This window comes from Coregonus clupeaformis, unplaced genomic scaffold, assembly GCF_020615455.1.
Source record: "Coregonus clupeaformis isolate EN_2021a unplaced genomic scaffold, ASM2061545v1 scaf1688, whole genome shotgun sequence".
Lineage (NCBI taxonomy): Eukaryota > Metazoa > Chordata > Actinopteri > Salmoniformes > Salmonidae > Coregonus > Coregonus clupeaformis.
In genome coordinates, this window is record NW_025535142.1 from 67,999 (window position 1) to 82,698 (window position 14,700).

Sequence of the window (14,700 nt, forward strand, 5' to 3'; positions counted from 1 at the left end):
TTTACATAAGTATTCAGACCCTTTACTTTGAGACTCGAAATTGAGCTCAGGTGCATCCTGTTTCCATTGATCATCCTTGAGATGTTTCTACAACTTGATTGGAGTCCACCTGTGGTAAATTCAATTGATTAGACATGATTTGGAAAGGCACACACCTGTCTATATAAGGTCCCACAGTTGACAGTGCATGTCAGAGCAAAAACCAAGCCATGAGGTCGAAGGAATTGTCCAGCTGTAACCCATAGCCCATCTGTTATTCAATATGATAACCTATAACCCATAGCCCATCTGTTATTCAGCATGATAACCTATAACCCATAGCCCATCTGTTATTCAGCATGATAACCTGTAACCCATAGCCCATCTGTTATTCAATATGATAACCTATAACCCATAGCCCATCTGTTATTCAGCATGATAACCTATAACCCATAGCCCATCTGTTATTCAGCATGATAACCTGTAACCCATAGCCCATCTGTTATTCAGCATGATAACCTGTAACCCATAGCCCATCTGTTATGCAGCATGATCACCTGTAACCCATAGCCCATCTGTTATTCAGCATGATCACCTGTAACCCATAGCCCATCTGTTATTCAATATGATAACCTATAACCCATAGCCCATCTGTTATTCAGCATGATAACCTATAACCCATAGCCCATCTGTTATTCAATATGATAACCTATAACCCATAGCCCATCTGTTATTCAGCATGATAACCTATAACCCATAGCCCATCTGTTATTCAGCATGATAACCTATAACCCATAGCCCATCTGTTATTCAGCATGATAACCTGTAACCCATAGCCCATCTGTTATTCAGCATGATAACCTATAACCCATAGCCCATTTGTTATTCAGCATGATCACCTGTAACCCATAGCCCATTTGTTATTCAGCATGATCACCTGTAATCCATAGCCCATCTGTTATTCAGCACCTGTAACCCATAGCCCATCTGTTATTCAGCATGATAACCTGTAACCCATAGCCCATCTGTTATTCAGCATGATAACCTATAACCCATAGCCCATTTGTTATTCAGCATGATAACCTATAACCCATAGCCCATTTGTTATTCAGCATGATCACCTGTAACCCATAGCCCATTTGTTATTCAGCATGATCACCTGTAATCCATAGCCCATCTGTTATTCAGCACCTGTAACCCATAGCCCATCTGTTATTCAGCATGATAACCTATAACCCATAGCCCATCTGTTATTCAGCATGATCACCTGTAACCCATAGCCCATCTGTTATTCAGCATGATCACCTGTAATCCATAGCCCATCTGTTATTCAATATGATAACCTATAACCCATAGCCCATCTGTTATTCAGCATGATCACCTGTAACCCATAGCCCATCTGTTATTCAGCATGATCACCTGTAATCCATAGCCCATCTGTTATTCAGCACCTGTAACCCATAGCCCATCTGTTATTCAGCATGATCACCTGTAACCCATAGCCCATCTGTTATTCAGCATGATCACCTGTAATCCATAGCCCATCTGTTATTCAGCATGATCACCTGTAACCCATAGCCCATCTGTTGTTCAGCATGATCACCTGTAACCCATAGCCCATCTGTTATTCAGCATGATCACCTGTAACCCATAGACCATCTGTTATTCAGCATGATCACCTGTAACCCATAGCCCATCTGTTATTCAGCATGATAACCCATAGCCCATCTGTTATTCAGCATGATCACCTGTAACCCATAGCCCATCTGTTATTCAGCATGATCACCTGTAACCCATCTGTTATTCAGCATGATCACCTGTAACCCATAGCCCATCTGTTATTCAGCATGATCACCTGTAACCCATAGCCCATCTGTTATTCAGCATGATCACCTGTAACCCATAGCCCATCTGTTATTCAGCATGATCACCTGTAACCCATAGCCCATCTGTTATTCAGCATGATCAGCTGTAACCCATAGCCCATCTGTTATTCAGTATGATCACCTGTAACCCATCTGTTATTCAGCATGATCACCTGTAATCCATAGCCCATCTGTTATTCAGCATGATCACCTGTAGCCCATAGCCCATCTGTTATTCAACATGATCAGCTGTAACCCATAGCCCATCTGTTATTCAGCATGATCACCTGTAACCCATAGCCCATCTGTTATTCAGCATGATCACCTGTAATCCATAGCCCATCTGTTATTCAGCACCTGTAACCCATAGCCCATCTGTTATTCAGCATGATAACCTGTAACCCATAGCCCATCTGTTATTCAGCATGATAACCTATAACCCATAGCCCATTTGTTATTCAGCATGATAACCTATAACCCATAGCCCATTTGTTATTCAGCATGATCACCTGTAACCCATAGCCCATTTGTTATTCAGCATGATCACCTGTAATCCATAGCCCATCTGTTATTCAGCACCTGTAACCCATAGCCCATCTGTTATTCAGCATGATAACCTATAACCCATAGCCCATCTGTTATTCAGCATGATCACCTGTAACCCATAGCCCATCTGTTATTCAGCATGATCACCTGTAATCCATAGCCCATCTGTTATTCAATATGATAACCTATAACCCATAGCCCATCTGTTATTCAGCATGATCACCTGTAACCCATAGCCCATCTGTTATTCAGCATGATCACCTGTAATCCATAGCCCATCTGTTATTCAGCACCTGTAACCCATAGCCCATCTGTTATTCAGCATGATCACCTGTAACCCATAGCCCATCTGTTATTCAGCATGATCACCTGTAATCCATAGCCCATCTGTTATTCAGCATGATCACCTGTAACCCATAGCCCATCTGTTGTTCAGCATGATCACCTGTAACCCATAGCCCATCTGTTATTCAGCATGATCACCTGTAACCCATAGACCATCTGTTATTCAGCATGATCACCTGTAACCCATAGCCCATCTGTTATTCAGCATGATAACCCATAGCCCATCTGTTATTCAGCATGATCACCTGTAACCCATAGCCCATCTGTTATTCAGCATGATCACCTGTAACCCATCTGTTATTCAGCATGATCACCTGTTACCCATAGCCCATCTGTTATTCAGCATGATCACCTGTAACCCATAGCCCATCTGTTATTCAGCATGATCACCTGTAACCCATAGCCCATCTGTTATTCAGCATGATCACCTGTAACCCATAGCCCATCTGTTATTCAGCATGATCAGCTGTAACCCATAGCCCATCTGTTATTCAGTATGATCACCTGTAACCCATCTGTTATTCAGCATGATCACCTGTAATCCATAGCCCATCTGTTATTCAGCATGATCACCTGTAGCCCATAGCCCATCTGTTATTCAACATGATCAGCTGTAACCCATAGCCCATCTGTTATTCAGCATGATCACCTGTAACCCATAGCCCATCTGTTATTCAGCATGATCACCTGTAACCCATAGCCACTCTGTTATTCAGCATGATCACCTGTAACCCATAGCCCATCTGTTATTCAGTATGATCACCTGTAACCCATCTGTTATTCAGCATGATCACCTGTAATCCATAGCCCATCTGTTATTCAGTATGATCACCTGTAGCCCATCTGTTATTCAGCATGATAACCTGTAACCCATAGCCCATCTGTTATTCAGCATGATCACCTGTAGCCCATAGCCCATCTGTTATTCAGCATGATCACCTGTAGCCCATCTCTTATTCAGCATGATCACCTATAGCCCATCTGTTATTCAGCATGATAACCTGTAACCCGTCTGTTATTCATCATGATCACCTGTAATCCATCTGTTATTCAGCATGATCACCTGTAGCCCATCTGTTATTCAGCATGATCACCTGTAACCCATCTGTTATTCAGCATGATCACCTTTAGCCCATCTGTTATTCAGCATGATCACCTGTAACCCATCTGTTATTCAGCATGATCACCTGTAACCCATCTGTTATTCAGCATGATCACCTGTAACCCATCTGTTATTCAGCATGATCACCTGTAACCCATAGCCCATCTGTTATTCAGAATCAGTAACTACTAACACCTGGTTTCCATATTGAAATCAAGGACAAAACATGTATAAAGAAGAAATATAGCAGTTTACTGCCGTTGTGTCATATCCCTATGAATGAAGACTTACTGCCGTGGTGTCATATCCCTATCAATGAAGACTTACTGACGTGGTGTCATATCCCTATCAATGAAGACTTACTGCCGTGGTGTCATATCCCTATCAATGAAGACTTACTGCTGTGATGTCACAGAAGTTGGTTCTAGAAGAATATCCGGCTGCATCAACATGATTAGTGCTTTCCCCCAACAACAATTCTGGCCTTCAAATTAGTTTTCAAACATAAATAAGGAGGATAGGTTGCTGCTGTTGGTCAGAATCTGAGAAACAAGCTTGTTTCAGCCTACTGCCTGAGGTTCAGAGAAACAAGCTTGTTTCAGCCTACTGCCTGAGGTTCAGAGAAACAAGCTTGTTTCAGCCTACTGCCTGAGGTTCTGAGAAACAAGCTTGTTTGAGCCTACTGCCTGAGGTTCTGAGAAACAAGCTTTTCCTGCTTATGAATTTACCATGTTGTAGTATTTTATTTGTTCAAAGGTAGCGCACAGATTTGATGGTTTGTAAAGGAAAGATTCACCCATTTTGAATGTTATATCGTATTTGTGCATCTCTGTGTCACGCCCTGACTCAGGGGACTATTCTGTGTGGATCTATGTTGGCCGTTAAAATACTACGTTTTAGATACTTTTCTACTTAGCTAACCCTTCCCCTAACTCTAACCTTAACCCTTTTAGCTAACCCTTCCCCTAAATCTAACCTTAACCCTTTTACCTAACCTTTCCCCTAACTCTAACCTTAACCCTTTTAGCTAACCCATCCACTAACTCTAACCTTAACCCTTTTAGCTAATCCTTCCCCTAAATCTAACCTTAACCCTTTTAGCTAACCCTTCCCCTAACTCTAACCTTAACCCTTTAGCTAACCCCTCCCCTAAATCTAACCTTAACCCTTTTAGCTAACCCTTCCCCTAACTCTAACCTTAACCCTTTTAGCTAACCCTTCCCCTAAATCTAACCTTAACCCTTTTAGCTAACCTTTCCCCTAACTCTAACCTTAACCCTTTTAGCTAACCCATCCCCTAACTCTAACCTTAACCCTTTTAGCTAACCCTTCCCCTAACTCTAAACTTAACCCTTTTAGCTAACCCTTCCCCTAAATCTAACCTTAACCCTTTTAGCTAACCTTTCCCCTAACTCTAACCTTAACCCTTTTAGCTAACCCATCCCCTAACTCTAACCTTAACCCTTTTAGCTAAGCATTCCCCTAAATCTAACCTTAACCCTTTTAGCTAACCCTTCCCCTAACTCTAACCTAAACCCTTTTAGCTAACCCTTCCCCTAAATCTAACCTTAACCCTTTTAGCTAACCCTTCCCCTAACTCTAACCTTAACCCTTTTAGCTAACCCTTCCCCTAACTCTAACCTTAACCCTTTTAGCTAACCCTTCCCCTAAATCTGACCTTAACCCTTTTAGCTAACCCTTCCCCTAACTCTAACCTTAACCCTTTTAGCTAACCCTTCCCCTAAATCTAACCTTAACCCTTTTAGCTAACCCTTTTAGCTAAACCTTCCCCTAACTCTAACCTTAACCCTTTTATCCAACCCTTCTCCTAACTCTAACCTTAACCTTTCTCCTAACTCTAACCTTAACCCTTTTAGCTAACCCTTCCCCTAACTCTAACCTTAACCCTTTTAGCTAACCCTTCCCCTAACTCTAACCTTAACCCTTTTAGCTAACCCTTCCACTAACTCTAACCTTAACCCTTTTAGCCAACCCTTCCCCTAACTCTAACCTTAACCCTTTTAGCTAACCGATCCCCTAAATCTAACCTTAACCCTTTTAGCTAACCCTTCCCCTAACTCTAACCTTAACCCTTTTAGCTAACCCTTCCCCTAAATCTAACCTTAACCCTTTTAGCTAACCCTTTTATCCAACCCTTCTCCTAACTCTAACCTTAACCCTTCTCCTAACTCTAACCTTAACCCTTTTAGCTAACCCTTCCCCTAACTCTAACCTTAACCCATTTAGCTAACCCTTCCCCTAACTCTAACCGTAACCCTTTTAGCTAACCCTTCCCCTAACTCTAACCGTAACCCTTTTAGCTAACCCTTCTCCTAACTCTAACCTTACAACCCAGTGTTTCCCAAATTCTGTGCATATTTTGATTCAAATGATCAAAGCTGTCTAGTGTTGGGGCAAAAAACAAAACGTCCACCGAGTTTGGGAAACACTGCTTTAACCTAACTCCTAACCTTAACACAGGGGTTTCAAACTCATTCCATGGAGGGTCTAGTGTTTGCAGGTTTTTGGTCTTTCCTTTAAATTAAGACCTTGACAATCAGGGAGGGGAGTTCCTTACTAATTAGTGACCTTAATTCTACAGGGGGAAAAACAACATGTATATTCTGAAGGCTACAACCTATCTGTCTGTTGTAAAAGATACTGCAGTTGCACAAGCAGGACGCAGTCCTTACACTTTGGACACGTTTTGTGTGATGATCTTTATAGTTGCTTCAATATCATAGTTCCTGAAAAAAAGAACACTACATGACTGCCTGTCTTCCTCCTGTGCAGCTTAGCCAATGTTTGCAATGATGATGAATAAATACCATTCAGTCGCTAACTAGACTGCCTGTTTGTGTTCCACCTCTGGGTAGCCTAACGTTCTAGGCAGCCGAGTATGTTTCAAGACGGGTAAAAATAGTCTGACAAGGAGCTAGTTCGTTTTGCATCGCCCGTTGCCATAGTTTTGCCATATATGCTGATATCTTGGCGAGAGTAAATAGCTGCATGTAACTCAGCAGCTAAGAACATGAAATTGTTATTATGTTTGCAATACTGATAACAAAGTTTGTACGAACATGTCGATAATGTATTTTGTGTAAAACATGTCAATAGCTGCATGTAGCCTACTCCCCTCCTGAAAAAGCAACATGACATCACGTTTATTCAACACCTTGATCACACCTACAGCTTCATTGTGCAAAATGGTACACAGCATGTGTTCAACAAATATGATATGTGTTCAACAAAAGTTCAACATTCACCTTCTGCCAATATTTCTATCAAGCCGTCTGTACATACAATTTGGTGCATAATGACTGGATCACACCGACAACGTCTTCCCGTTTTGGTACACCAGAAGTACATTCATTTCCTATGGAAGCTGCATGGCAGTTGCAGTGCGTTCTGTGTGGTGCATAAATCGGATTTATCGAACATATGCATGAAGTTTCTACTCTGAGACACTTTGTGAATACGGGCCCAGATCTTCTACTCTGAGACACTTTGTGAATAAGGGCCCAGATCTTCTACTCTGAGACACTTTGTGAATAATGGCCCAGATCTTCTACTCTGAGAAACTTTGTGAATATGGGCCCAGTACTTCTACTCTGAGACACATTGTGAATACGGGCCCAGTACTTCTACTCTGAGACACTTTGTGAATACGAGCCCAGATCTTCTACTCTGAGACACTTTATGGATAAGGGCCCAGATCTTCTACTCTGAGACACTTTGTGAATACTGGCCCTGATCTTCTATTCAGAGACACTTTGTGAATAACGGCCCAGATCTTCTACTCTGAGAAACTTTGTGAATACGGGCCCAGATCTTCAACTCTGAGACACTTTATGGATAAGGGCCCAGATCTTCTACTCTGAGACAATTTATGGATAATGGCCCAGATCTTCTACTCTGAGACACTTTGTGAATACTGGCCCTGATCTTCTACTCAGAGACACTTTGTGAATAACGGCCCAGATCTTCTACTCTGAGAAACTTTGTGAATATGGGCCCAGATCTTCAACTCTGAGACAATTTATGGATAAGGGCCCTTATCTTCTACTCTGAGACACTTTATAAATAAGGGCCCAGATCTTCTACTCTGAGACACTTTGTGAATACGGGCCCAGATCTTCTACTCTGAGACACTTTGTGAATACGGGCCTAGATCTTCTACTCTGAGACACTTTGTGAATACGGGCCTAGATCTTCTACTCTGAGACACTTTGTGAATAAGGGCCCAGATCTTCTACTTTGAGACACTTCGTAAATAAGGGCCCAGATCTTCTACTCTGAGACACTTTATAAATAAGGGCCCAGATCTTCTACTCTGAGACACTTTGTGAATAAGGTCCCAGATCTTCTACTCTGAGACACTTTGTGAATACGGGCCCAGATCTTCTACTATGAGACTCTTTCTACTCTGAAACACTTTGTGAATACGGGCCCAGATCTTCTACTATGAGACTCTTTTGTGAATATGGGCCCAGTACTTCTACTCTGAGACACTTTGTGAATACGAGCCCAGATCTTCTACTCTGAGACACTTTATGGATAAGGGCCCAGATCTTCTACTCTGAGACACTTTGTGAATACTGGCCCTGATCTTCTACTCTGAGACACTTTGTGAATAACGGCCCAGATCTTCTACTCTGAGACACTTTGTGAATACGGGCCCAGATCTTCAACTCTGAGACAATTTATGGATAAGGGCCCAGATCTTCTACTCTGAGACACTTTGTGAATAATGGCCCAGATCTTCTACTCTGAGACACTTTGTGAATACGGGCCCAGATCTTCTACTCTAAGACACTTTGTGAATAAGGGCCCAGATCTTCTACTCTGAGACACTTTGTAAATAAGGGCCCAGATCTTCTACTCTGAGACACTTTATAAATAAGGGCCCAGATCTTCTACTCTGAGACACTTTGTGAATACGGGCCCAGATCTTCTACTCTGAGACACTTTGTGAATAACGGCCCAGAACTTCTACTCTGAGACACTTTGTGAATACGGGCCCAGATCTTCTACTATGAGACTCTTTTGTGAATACGGGCCCTGATCTTCTACTCTGAAACACTTTGTGAATATGGGCCCAGATCTTCTACTCTGATACACTTTGTGAATACGCGCCCAGATCTTCAACTCTGAGACAATTTATGGATAAGGGCCCAGATCTTCTACTCTGAGACACTTTGTAAATAAGGGCCCAGATCTTCTACTTTGAGACACTTTATAAATAAGGGCCCAGATCTTCTACTCTGATACACTTTATAAATAAGGGCCCAGATCTTCTACTCTGAGACACTTTGTGAATACGGGCCCAGATCTTCTACTATGAGACTCTTTTGTGAATACGGGCCCTGATCTTCTACTCTGAAACACTTTGTGAATAAGGGCCCAGATCTTCTACTCTGAGACACTTTGTGAATAAGGTCCCTGATCTTCTACTCTGAAACACTTTGTGAATAAGGGCCCAGATCTTCTACACTGAGACACTTTGTGAATACGGGCCCAGTACTTCTACTCTGAGACACTTTGTGAATACGAGCCCAGATCTTCTACTCTGAGACAATTTATGGATAAGGGCCCAGATCTTCTACTCTGAGACACTTTGTGAATACGGGCCCAGATCTTCAACTCTGAGACTCTTTGTGAATAAGGGCCCAGTATTTCTACTCTGAGACACTTTGTGAATACGGGCCCAGTACTTCTACTCTGAGATACTTTGTGAATACGAGCCCAGATCTTCTACTCTGAGACTCTTTGTGAATACGGGCCCAGATCTTCAACTCTGAGACACTTTGTGAATAAGGGCCCAGTATTTCTACTCTGAGACACCTTGTGAATACGGGCCCAGATCTTCTACTTTGAGTCACTTTGTGAATACGGGCCCAGATCTTCTATTCTGAGACACTTTGTGAATAACGGCCCAGACCTTGTGTGAGTGTATTGGCAAATCAAAAGTACTGAATGCCAACTGGAAGAAAAATGTAATCATCAATGCAAGCAAGCTAAAAACCAGTAAAATTACACCAGACGTTAGATCATTTCAATGCAGAGCCTGAACAGTGGAATCTGACCGCAATGGGATCAAGGACCTCATTGTTTTGGTTCTGACGCCTCCATTCCCTTGGAGCACAGGACCCGATGTTCCAGCCTTGGCAACGACCTGACGACGACAAAACTAACACATCAAACATCCTGAAACAATTGGGATTGTTTACTCATCATAACCTAGATAGAGCTACGGAGGACAAGCACGACATCTTTATTCAGTTGACACAACTACACGACTAACACCACTACATACATAATAAAACTATACTCACAGCCCCATACTACTAATACAACTACACACAGAGCCCTACACTACTAATACAACTACACACACAGCCCTATACTACTAATACAACTACACACACAGCCCTATACTACTAATACAACTACACACACAGCCCCATACTACTAATACAACTACACACACAGCCCCATACTACTAATACAACTACACACACAGCCCTATACTACTAATACAACTACACACACAGCCCCATACTACTAATACAACTACACACACAGCCCTATACTACTAATACAACTACACACACAGCACCATACTACTAATACAACTACACACACAGCCCCATACTACTAATACAACTACACACACAGCCCTATACTACTAACACAACTACACACACAACCCCATACTACTAATACAACTACACACACAGTCCTATACTACTAATACAACTACAAACAGAGCCCCATACTACTAACACAACTACACAAAAATCCCCATACTACTAATACAACTACACACACAGCCCTATACTACTAACACAACTACACACACAGCCCCATACTTCTAATACAACTACACATACATCCCTATACTACTAATACAACTACACAAACAGCCCTATACTACTAATACAACTACACACACAACCCCATACTACTAATACAACTACACACTGAGCCCCATACTACTAATACAACTACACAACCCTATACTACTAATAAAACTTCACACACAATGCTATTATACTAATAGAACTACACACACTGCGCCATACTACTAACACAACTACACACACAGCCCCAAACTACTAACACAACTACACACACAAACCTATACTACTAATACAACTACACAAAAAACCCCATACTACTAATACAACTACACACACAGCCCTATACTACTAACACAACTAAACACACAGCCCCATACTACTAATACAACTACACACATATCCCCATACTACTAATACAACTACACACACAACCCTATACTACTAATACAACTACACACACAGCCCCATACTACTAATACAACTACACACACAACCCTATACCACTAATAAACTACACACACAGCCCTATACTACTAATACAACTACACACACAGCCCCATAATACTAATACAACTACACACACAGCCCCATACTACTAATAAAACTACACACACAGCCCAATACTACTAATACTACTACACACACAGCCCCGTACTTCTAACACAATTACACACACAGCACCATACTACTAATACAACTACACACATATCCCAATACTACTAATACAACTACACACACAGCTCCATACTACTAATACAACTACACACAACCCCATACTACTAATACAACTACACACACAGCCCTATACTACTAATACAACTACACACACAGCCCTATACTACTAATACAACTACAAACAGAGCCCCATACTACTAACACAACTACACAAAAAACCCCATACTACTAATACAACTACACACACAGCCCTATACTACTAACACAACTACACACACAGCCCCATACTACTAATACAACTACACACATATCCCCATACTACTAATACAACTACACACACAGCCCTATACTACTAACACAACTACACACACAGCCCTATACTACTAATACAACTACACACATATCCCCATACTACTAATACAACTACACACACAACCCTATACTACTAATACAACTACACACACAGCCCCATACTACTAATACAACTACACACACAACCCTATACCACTAATAAACTACACACACAGCCCTATACTACTAATACAACTACACACACAGCCCCATAATACAAATACAACTACACACACAGCCCCATACTACTAATAAAACTACACACACAGCCCAATACTACTAATACTACTACACACACAGCCCCGTACTTCTAACACAATTACACACACAGCACCATACTACTAATACAACTACACACATATCCCAATACTACTAATACAACTACACACACAGCTCCATACTACTAATACAACTACACACACAACCCCATACTACTAATACAACTACACACACAGCCCTATACTACTAATACAACTACACACACAGCCCTATACTACTAATACAACTGAACACAGCCCCATACTACTAATACAACTACACACACAGCCCAATACTACTAATACAACTACACACACAGCCCTATACTACTAATACAACTACACACACATCCCCATACTACTAATACAACTACACACACAGCCCAATACTACTAATACAACTACACACACAGCCCTATACTACTAATACAACTACACACACAGCCCTATACTACTAATACAACTGAACACAGCCCCATACTACTAACACAACTACACACACATCCCTATACTACTAATATAACTACAAACAGAGCCCCATACTACTAATACAACTACACAAAAATCCCCATACTACTAATACAACTACACACACAGCCCTATACTACTAATACAACTACACACACAGTCATATACTACTAATACAACTACACACACAATGCTATAATACTAATACAACTACACACACTGCGCCATACTACTAATACAACTACAGACACTGCCCCATACTACTAATACAACTACACACACAGCCCCATACTACTAATACAACTACACAAAGCCCCATACTACTAACACAACTACACACACTGCCCCATACTACTAATACAACTACACACACAACCCTATACCACTAACACAACTACACACTCAGGCCCATACTACTAATACAACTACACACACAGCCCTATACTACTAATACAAATACACACACAGCACCATACTACTAATACAACTACACACTCAGCCCCATACTACTAATAGAACTACACACACAGCCCCATACTACTAATACAACTACACACACAACCCTATTGTCACACTCTGGCCTTAGTTATCTTTGTTTTCACTAATATTTTAGTTAGGTCAGGGTGTGACATGGTGTAGTATGTGTTTTGGTTTGTCTAGGGGTTTGTAGGTTTATGGGGTAATGTCTTGTCTAGGTGTTTGTATGTTGATGGCTGCCTAGATTGGTTCTCAATTGGAGACAGCTGTGGGTTATTGTCTCTAATTGGGAGCCATATTTAAGGCAGCCATGGGCATCATGTGTTTGTGGGTAATTGTCTATGTTGAACGTTTGTTGCTTGTCTGTGCACTTACGTTATGTAGCTTCACGGTCGTTTGTTGTTTTGTTAGTTCTGGATAGTGTTCGGTTTCGTGTTTTTTTCCCTCGTCCAAAATAAAGAGATGTATTTTGCACACGCTGCGCCTTGGTCCAATATCTCACAAGAAGACGATCGTGACAGAATTACCCACCATCAAAGGACCAAGCGGCGTGTCCAGGAGCCAAGGGTCTGGACATGGGAGGAGATTTTGGAAGGTAAAGGGTCTTGGACTTGGGAGGAAATCCTGGATGGGATGGATCGACGGCCATGGTGTGAAACAGTGGAGAGGCGACTGAGAGAGGAGCAACGGCGTCAGCAGGGCCATCGTCGGAAGGACGAGAGGCAACCCCAAAAAGTTTTTTGGGGGGCACATGGCGGGCGGCTGGGCAGCAGGAGGCTGCCACAGGGAGACGTGGAGAGAAGGCTACCGGTTTACGGGAGCCATTGGCGAGTAGAGGGAGGGAAGCAGTTGAGGCACGGCGTAAGAGACTGAGGTGTGTTACCAGTCCGGTCCGGCCCGTTCCTGATCCCCGGTTAAGGCCAGTGGTGTGTGTTCCCAGTACGGACCGGCCTGTTCCTACTCCACGCATCAAGCCCACGGTGTGCGTCGCCAGTACAGCCCGGCCGGTTCCTGCTCCACGTACGAAGCCTACGGTGAACGTCGCCAGCCCAGCCCGGCCTGTTCCTGCCACTCGCACCAAACCTACGGTGCGCGTCGCCAGCCCGGTCCGGCCTGTTCCTGCCACCCGCACCAAGTCTACGGTGCACGTCGCCAGCCCGACCCGGCCTGTTCCTGCCACTCGCACCAAACCTACGGTGCGCGTCGCCAGCCCGACCCGGCCTGTTCCTGCCACTCGCACCAAACCTACGGTGCGCGTCGCCAGCCCGGTCCGGCCTGTTCCTGCCACCCGCACCAAGTCTACGGTGCGCGTCGCCAGCCCGACCCGGCCTGTTCCTGCCACTCGCACCAAACCTACGGTGCGCGTCGCCAGCCCGGTCCGGCCTGTTCCTGCTCCCCGCACTAGCCCTGAGATGCGTGTCCTCAGCCCGGGACCACCAGTTCCGGCACCACGCACTAGGCCTTATGTGCGTCCCCAGGGTCCAGCATGCCCTGTTCCTTCTCCCCGCACTAGACCTGAGATGCGTGTCCTCAGCCCGGTACCTCCAGTTCCGGCACCACGCACTAGGCCTTATGTGCGTCTCGGCCGGCCAGAGTCTGCCGTCTGCCTAACGGCGCCTGGACTGCCCGTCTGCCCAACGCCGTCTGAACTGTCCGTCTGCCAAGCGCTGCATGAACTGCCCGTCTGTACTGAGCCTGCTAAGCCGCCCGTCTGCCATGAGCCTTCAGAGCCGTCCGCCAGACAGGAGCCGCTAGAGCCTTCCGCCAGACAG